The sequence below is a fragment of the Gossypium hirsutum genome, chromosome A05 (genome assembly GCF_007990345.1).
Source record: "Gossypium hirsutum isolate 1008001.06 chromosome A05, Gossypium_hirsutum_v2.1, whole genome shotgun sequence".
NCBI lineage: Eukaryota > Viridiplantae > Streptophyta > Magnoliopsida > Malvales > Malvaceae > Gossypium > Gossypium hirsutum.
Window position 1 is genome coordinate 109,818,104 of NC_053428.1, and position 7,940 is coordinate 109,826,043.

The 7,940-nt window shown below is 32.4% G+C and overlaps 1 pseudogene; it reads left to right on the forward strand.

The window, feature by feature from the left end:
• Positions 1–7,420: 7,420 nt before the first annotated feature.
• LOC121230166 (uncharacterized) lies at positions 7,421–7,520 on the forward strand (annotated as a pseudogene).
• The last annotated feature ends 420 nt before the right edge of the window (positions 7,521–7,940 follow it).

Genomic DNA, 7,940 nt, shown 5'->3' on the forward strand with positions numbered 1-7,940 from the left:
CGAATATTGAGGCCACTTAGAAAATCGAAATGATGATGTCAGAACACCCCCAAAGATATGATTTTTACAAAAAATAGAATCGATATTGTGACATTAGCCTAACAATGTCGTAAAATCGACCACAAAATTGAAGTTTTGAACCTTTAGGGGGAATGTCGCGACATTGCATCTTGGTGTCATGACATGGATATTCTGGGCAGAATGTAATGACATTGGAAATGGGTGTCACGATGAGATGGGTTCTACAACAAAATACTCAACCAGGTGATGCAACCCAACATGTAAACCCTAAAAGCCCACTGATTTTAACTTTAAAAACCTAAATATAAATCATATTTAAACCTTATTAATCCCTAAAACACAACACTATTTCACTGAACCTCTTTCAAACTCTCAAAACCCTCTCCCTCATTCATTTGTTACAAAATTTTTTTGCACTTTTCTTTTTTTTTTATTGTGTATTTTGTAGGTTTTCAAAGGAGTTCACATTAAGGAAAAGAAGTGTCTTCAATCTCAAATGTGTTAACAAACAAGGTAAAACATTTATTCAAGAGAAAATAGTAGCGTACCGAGAGTATACTCGAGACCGCGAGCTTTCGGAAACAATGGAGGATCTACGAACTGAACCACTGAGAGTGCAACGAAAGAAGGTGACTCTAACAATCTTGATGAGTGAAGACCTGGGCATATGAGCTTATATTAAGCACATGACACAGTGCATGGTTTCTCTTGAGCCGATAACTAACCACCTTCCGACGTGCTAACATTGAGAGTGTGAATACTGCTACAAAAGATATGGAATTGAAATGGTGTCCCAAGTGTACGGGTCAAATTCTAATATAGTTCATACAATGAAGTACAGGAAGTGCTCCGAGGATCGTACCCAATGGATTACAGTTTGGGGAAAACTATTATCAAATCAATTACCCAAAATAATTCCTAAGATATTCGAGTCACAAATTAGTAGTATTAATTTTAAATTAGGATAATGATAATAAACTAGTTAAATTAATGCTAAACCTAAATCTACTCCTAGGTTAACGTATCGGCTTCTCCTATTCCTTGTTTCGACTATGCGAGTTCTTTTAGCCTATATCTAATTGTTTTACCTGATTAATTATTGATGTCAGATTTTAAATAATTGGCTAGTAATTGACCTAGTAAGGCCTCTCAACTTTCTACTAACCGAACTAGTCAGGAAGAACTACTTATCTCTCGATGTCACAGTTCAGACATGGTCAAGGTAAGGTTTTCACAATAGGTAATATAATTTGGGTTCATTCCTACCTTCATGACATCTTAGGATTATCAATCCTAGGGTTTAAGTTCTTCATTTTCCAACCACCTAATGCGCTAAGTGATGCTCGATAGACTATATCGATTTCGAGTTCATATCTACCTAAATGACTTTCTAGGGTCATTTATCCTAAAGTTTAATTGCATTCAACCAAATCCAACCAATCCAAATTAAACTCTAACTTTCAATCAATTAATTGGGTTACTATAGTTGAAACATGTGAAATATGTATAAAGCATAAATTGATTCTAATCTTTACACAAACATTCAATTAACAATATTAAAGAAAGAGATATAAAGAATAGAATAAATGAAAGAGATGCTTATGGATTTCATCAATAGAAAAGTGCAGCTTCGAAACAATCTCCACTCGCGATGTCTAATATTGGAATAAGATCTTCCGTTTACACGAACATAAAATAATCTAAGTAAAAGCTAAAAACTAATAAAAACCTATAGAATAATTTATGTCTCCCTCAATATGTGTTTAATCTGATTGCAATAGCCTTTATATAGGCTAAACTCATAATATTAAAGTGTTTAAACTATCATTGAAGTACTTAGAGTTCGATTAGGAAAAATACCCCTAATTGCCTTAACAAACGCAACCGTCATGTGCAGGGATTTTTGGGCCATGCAAAAGCCATCCTTGAAATACAGCAGGAGGTGTGTCGCGACACAGCAGGCAGTTTCGTTCTAGTACTTGTTTTTGCTTCTGTCTTTGGTGTTGCAACATTGGTGTCTTGGTGTCGCGACATAGGCAACAGTTTCGATCTGAATATGCATCTTTAACTCCTGATTTGTCCTACAATACCTTGTAACTTTATTTAAGTATCTAAAGTATAATAAAAATTACTGAAAAGCGTAAATTATGACTTCAAGCATGAAAACATAAATATATACTAAGATAATTTGATTTAACTATTAAAAAATCTAATGTTATGTGTAAAAATGGATAAATAATAGTGTAACTCATGGTAGATTAGTAACGATGCACTATACTAAGAGACATGGCTTGAGATTCCTCTATGGCCACAACCACCTTCACACTAGACCACTATTGCGGATAATAATCCCTCGATTCCACCACAAAGTGGTGGTACATATTCAAGACCGAAAGAAAAGGGGACTACTATTTGTGATCCATTCGACACTCTAGACCCCGCCTCAAAAGTGCAATCCACAAGTAAAGAGAAAGAAAATATGGTCATTTTGGACAAAGACAATACTAAAGAGTTAGATGGTGACTATTTTGCTAACCTTTGAGAGAGTTGTTTAAGAAAAATCTATTGTTCTATGTAGGCATCCCACATGAATATGGACTATTACTTCAAGCGGAATATGCAAGAGAACATCCCAATTATACCTCGCAATACCATCACGATGAAAAAGGAAAGTTCTCACTCCTATCTCTAGTTTGGGGAACATTAGGGACAATGTGCAATCTAAAGTGTGGGGGGTACACATAGAAATTTTTATTTTTGCTTTCATATGTTTTGTTGCTAATTTCCTCCAAAAATTTTATTTTTGTATGCATGGTGCTTAAGCTTGCAAGAATGTAAGTGATTGATTAAGAGCATGATAATAGGAATTATTTGGTTGAAAGTTGTAAATGTAGCATGATAGTAAAGTATTCTAGGCTTTTAAAATTAAACTAGTTAGTTCACTCTATTACAATGTATAATAGGTGAAAGCGATTAAGTATAACAAATGATAAACGATTACATAGGAAGACATGTATGTTTGTCTTGAATTGTAGGTAGCTATAATTTTCTCACTCGTATGATTGAATCCATGAATTTGAGATGCCTAGGGATGACTTAAGGCATTTTTTGGTTGAAACTAAAGCCTAAAAGTTGAAATCTATTTATTTCTTCATTATCCCATCTTTAGATTATGCATGAATTTAGATGTCGGGCCATAGATGTTGAAGGTTAGATGGATTCATCATGGAGGTTTCAAAAGAACAAGAGTGGAAAAAGTAAGAAACAATATGATATAGTAAGTATAGGATTCTTGCAAAAAGTGCGCTTAAATGAAAAATTAATGTGAGAACAAAAGCATTGTGAGGTTTAAAAGCAAAGCATGAGAAATAAAAGTATAGAACGAGATAAAACTATGTGACTGAAAAAGTGCGAAATAAAGTGACCAAATAAAATAAAAAATACTTAGGAAACTTTTCATTTATATGGCACAAAACTCACTAAGCTAACTATACTTATAAATATTATACTTTGTCTTCATATGCACCCTCTAATATAATGTTTAGCTCACCTCTTTATATCCCCTTTTCTCACCTTTCTTTTTACTAGGGGTATATATGGAACAACATCATGTGCCAAAGTAATTTGGCCACTACACTGTTTCGAGCCGTTTTGATTTTTGGGGATTCGTTTTGGGTCTTGGACACCTTCGACCACTCTCACCAATTCAATTATTTTAAAATATTTTTATAGCCCCAAATTATTCTAAAATTGATTTTATGATTTTATTAATTTGCTTTAAAGTTTGAAATTTTTAATATCTTTGGAATTTTTGTCATGTATGTGTTCTAGTAACATCTCTCATTTGTACTAGACATTGGGATAGGTCTCTGTTTTTGGCAAGTAAAATTCTTTTAAAGCATTTTTATAAAAAGATCAAATTCTTTAATAATTATTGCCTGTAACATAATTAAGAAATTAGTAAAAAAGATAAATTATTTTAAAACTATTTTATAAAGAAATCATATCATATAAAAAATTATTTGAATGGATGACACTTTAAGAAAGAGTCCCCTTAGAATAATTTTACAAGTACCAGACATGAAAGAGAAGAACATTACTTTGGTTTGAAGATATTTCAATAGCTAATCTCACATCTTGTTCCATGGAAAGAAAATAGATCAATTTTAGGAAACTCTTAAAAGAAACATCATCAAGAAACATCATCGTTTCAAATTTAAATCTAGAAGCCATAAGTTTAGAAGGTTTCAAGAATTTTAAAATAAGTTGTTCTGGTCTTACTCCATTAATAGAAAAGAGATGGTAAAAGTAGTATGGAGGTTCTTGTACGAAGAGTCAAATTACATTTTACTCATTATATTTTAAAAATGAGGAAATTTATTTTTTTACTTTAAATAAAAAAATCTTTTTATTAAAAATTTCATCCATTTTTACTATTAAAAACTTTAGTATCGAGCTTCGATTTTCAAAGGTAGGTTTAGAAAAGATTTGATCATATTTCATTGGAGTGGATCTCATCCATTCAAGGTTAACTAAACATACGTTTGTCTCGAAAATTCTCAAATTAAATGGGAAACTAGTTTCTGGATAGAGATTGTATGAAATTGTGATTCCAGGTAATTTTTATCACCTTATAATAAGAGAATAACAAATCAGATTTTTTTCTCTTGATTTTCAGCATTTTCCTTCTCAAAAATTCAAATTCAACTAAAAATACTACAAATCAAAAGGTATAGAGATGCCGTGGAATCACAATTTCATATAATCATTTCTCTTAATTTCTTCTAACATGATAATATTATAAAACCATTATTAAACATGAATCTTATACACTATAATGATATTATTATTAAATAAAAAAATAATAAATTATTTAAACATTATTAAATATTAATTATAGGTATTGTAAATAAATATTTAAAACTCAAATTGAAAACTTAGGGTCTTGAGCATTTACTTTCAGTTTAAAGTTTTAATATCTATTTAAAAATAATTATTATGTAAATAAAGTTAGATGGCATAATTTGTATGTGAATAACAAAGTTAGGGAATATGTACGGACTGGGAAGGTGTTGCAGTAAGAAAATTTAGAGAGGGATTCGCGACAGAAGGGGATCAACCTAAAATAAAAGAAAAGAAAATACCTGGCAGACTTGAACATTCACAGAAGAGGTAGAAGACAAAATTCAGGGGACAAGATACTTCATTCAGGACATTTCCCCGTCAATCTCTCCCCAAAAGCACAACCTACACAGCCAAGCAAATCTTAGATTGTGGACCTACAGCTAGCCATCTCAAACGTAAAACTGCTGTTATATATCCTAGGGTAGGGCTAGCATTCTAGGAATAGCAATGTAGTGTACTCTTTAAGAAATTTAAAGATCAATGCAGTGTACTTTCATTTTGCATGGTTTTGGCTTCTGTTATATATGATAGCTTTTTATCAGCTATGGATATTTACTTGCTTTGTGCTTTTGATTTAGACAGGTCCTGATTATGTAATAAAATTATATTATTAATCACCCAAATTTGTGTATTGCACATTCTCTGCCATGATTGGATAAGTTTTGACTGTTGTCAAGTTTTACTAATTCATATGTACCCCAACCCCAACCCCAACCCAACCCAACCTTTGAATCAGATTTTGAGATCTAGGAGCAATGGATAAGCTGTTAGTCTGTCACCAACACCACTGGTTTTAGGGGAAAAGGTATAATGAGCAGTATTAAAATTCATCTCAAAATCATAATATCATATTTCATGTCTCTGACATATGGACAGTCACATGGGTTAATATTTTAACATAAATAAATTGGCCAAGGACGACATTTCCTTGTTATGGAGATATGGCGTGCCCTTGCCGTTTGGCCAGTTTCTGAAAGCGAGCCAGTAATAGAAACAATGACAATAGCATCAATTTCCAAGGCATGCAGTTGTTGATCATACTAATGCATTATATATTTTGCTTCCATAATATGATCTATTCTTCTTAGCCTTTCAAATTCAGAAGAAGAAAGAGAATCTTTTCGGCCCATCCCTCCATCTGTTCTCTAATCCTTAGCTGTCTCTGCAATTCCAACACCTCATCAACTTCTCTCCCTCTTACATCACATACACAAAATATAGAACATAATGACATCGCTTTCCATGTCTTTATTGGGGGGTTGGGTTTATATATTTGGGAGAAAAAGGGTTCATTGATGAGACAAGAGCAAGCAACAACTTTTGCCCAAAGAAAGATTCTTCGTTGTCGCTTATCTTATAAGAAAAAACTTCTATGAGGGAGGGGTTAAAATTTTCTTTTGTGAATGTGTGTGTCTGTGCTGACAAAATTTGGGACTGTAAATAGACAGCGGGTGCTGCGGCTGATGCCACTGGATCCAGCCAAACATGCTTCTTGGCAGCACTGCACTATGCACCCAAGGGCTGCTTCTGTTCCTCTTCTTCATCTCTCTCCCATGTGACCCCTTTTGCTCTTTTTCTAGGGCTAACCTTCTCTGCCTGCCTGCCTTCTCAACAAAGTCAGTGAATCTTGCTTCGATATTTGATATAAATAAATAAATTCACAAATGAATATATATATAATTTATAATGTGTATAAGTGAATCAAATTAAAATTTTATATCTATAAATAAATTAAATCAAATTTTATTTTTCATATTACATATTAGATTGAAATTTATATATAAATTTTAGATTTTTCTTTATAAAAAATATGTTTAACTATTCTTAACCTGTGTCGGGGCTAACTTTTCATCTAATGGGCTACAAATGCAGTAGCTCCGGCTCATGCTATATTAAGATGGCTTTCAGTTAGCACTACATGCCCTCGTTCTGCAGTGTCATGGTCTTCACTCGTTTCCAGCTTGGTTTTCGAAGGTGTTTGGTTCAAGGAATACAAAATTATATTTAGTAATTGAATTACAAAAATGTAAGATTATATGTTACATTAGTATGTTTGATTCATTTGATTGAATTTAATTCGATTGATCATGCAACATTTCTTTGAAAGGTGAAATATTTGGACATTCAACAGTAGAATGTCCCATAATTTCACAAATACCACAAAAATTTTCAGTTTTTACCAGTTTAACTCTTTGCACTTTCTAAGCTTCATGGCTTCAACCTTTCTAGTTAAACTAGCCATTCGAGCACTTAAATAATATTCTTGACTAAAGTGATATTTTCCTTTCTTATTAGCAAGTTTTGATCTAATAGAACCTTCAAGAGGGTTAAAATATGTGCCAAGGTAGTGAATTTTTTGTCGAAGTGATCTAGGTAGTTAAAGGCCTTTTCAGGTTCTTTATCAAGGAAGTCTCTGTTATACATTGACTTAACAAATTGTTTAGTTTCAGAAGTTCAACTTTCATAAAAGAAACTTAAAGTCCACCAATTTTCAAAACCATGATGTGGGCAAGAACTTAACAAATCTTTGAAATGTTCCCAACATTGAAAAAATGGTTCATTTGAAATTTGCAAGAAATTTTGAATATGCCTTTTAAAAGCATTGGTCTTTTGTGTCGGAAAAAATTTCTTTAAAAATTCAGTTTTATATCTTGCCAAGTACCAATTGATTTTGGTTTTAAATTATTAAACCAAATTTTTGCCTTATTTTGAGTTTATCAATTTCATTAGCACAAGGTGACTCATTAAAGGTGGCACATACTTCATCAAAATATTTAAGATGTAAGTAAGGACTTTCAGACTCTAAGCCATGAAAATTAAAAACTAAAGTTATCATACTAGGTTTGAATCGAAAGTTATTTGCATTCAAAGGTAAAACAAAGCAAGAGGGTGTTGAGTTTCGAGGAGGTTGAAAGCAATTATGCATGGTGCGCACTTGTAGAATCTCATTTTCATTAGGAGCTATTTTAATTTCATCCATGATATGTGAATGTGGAGGAGTCTCAATCAAATTA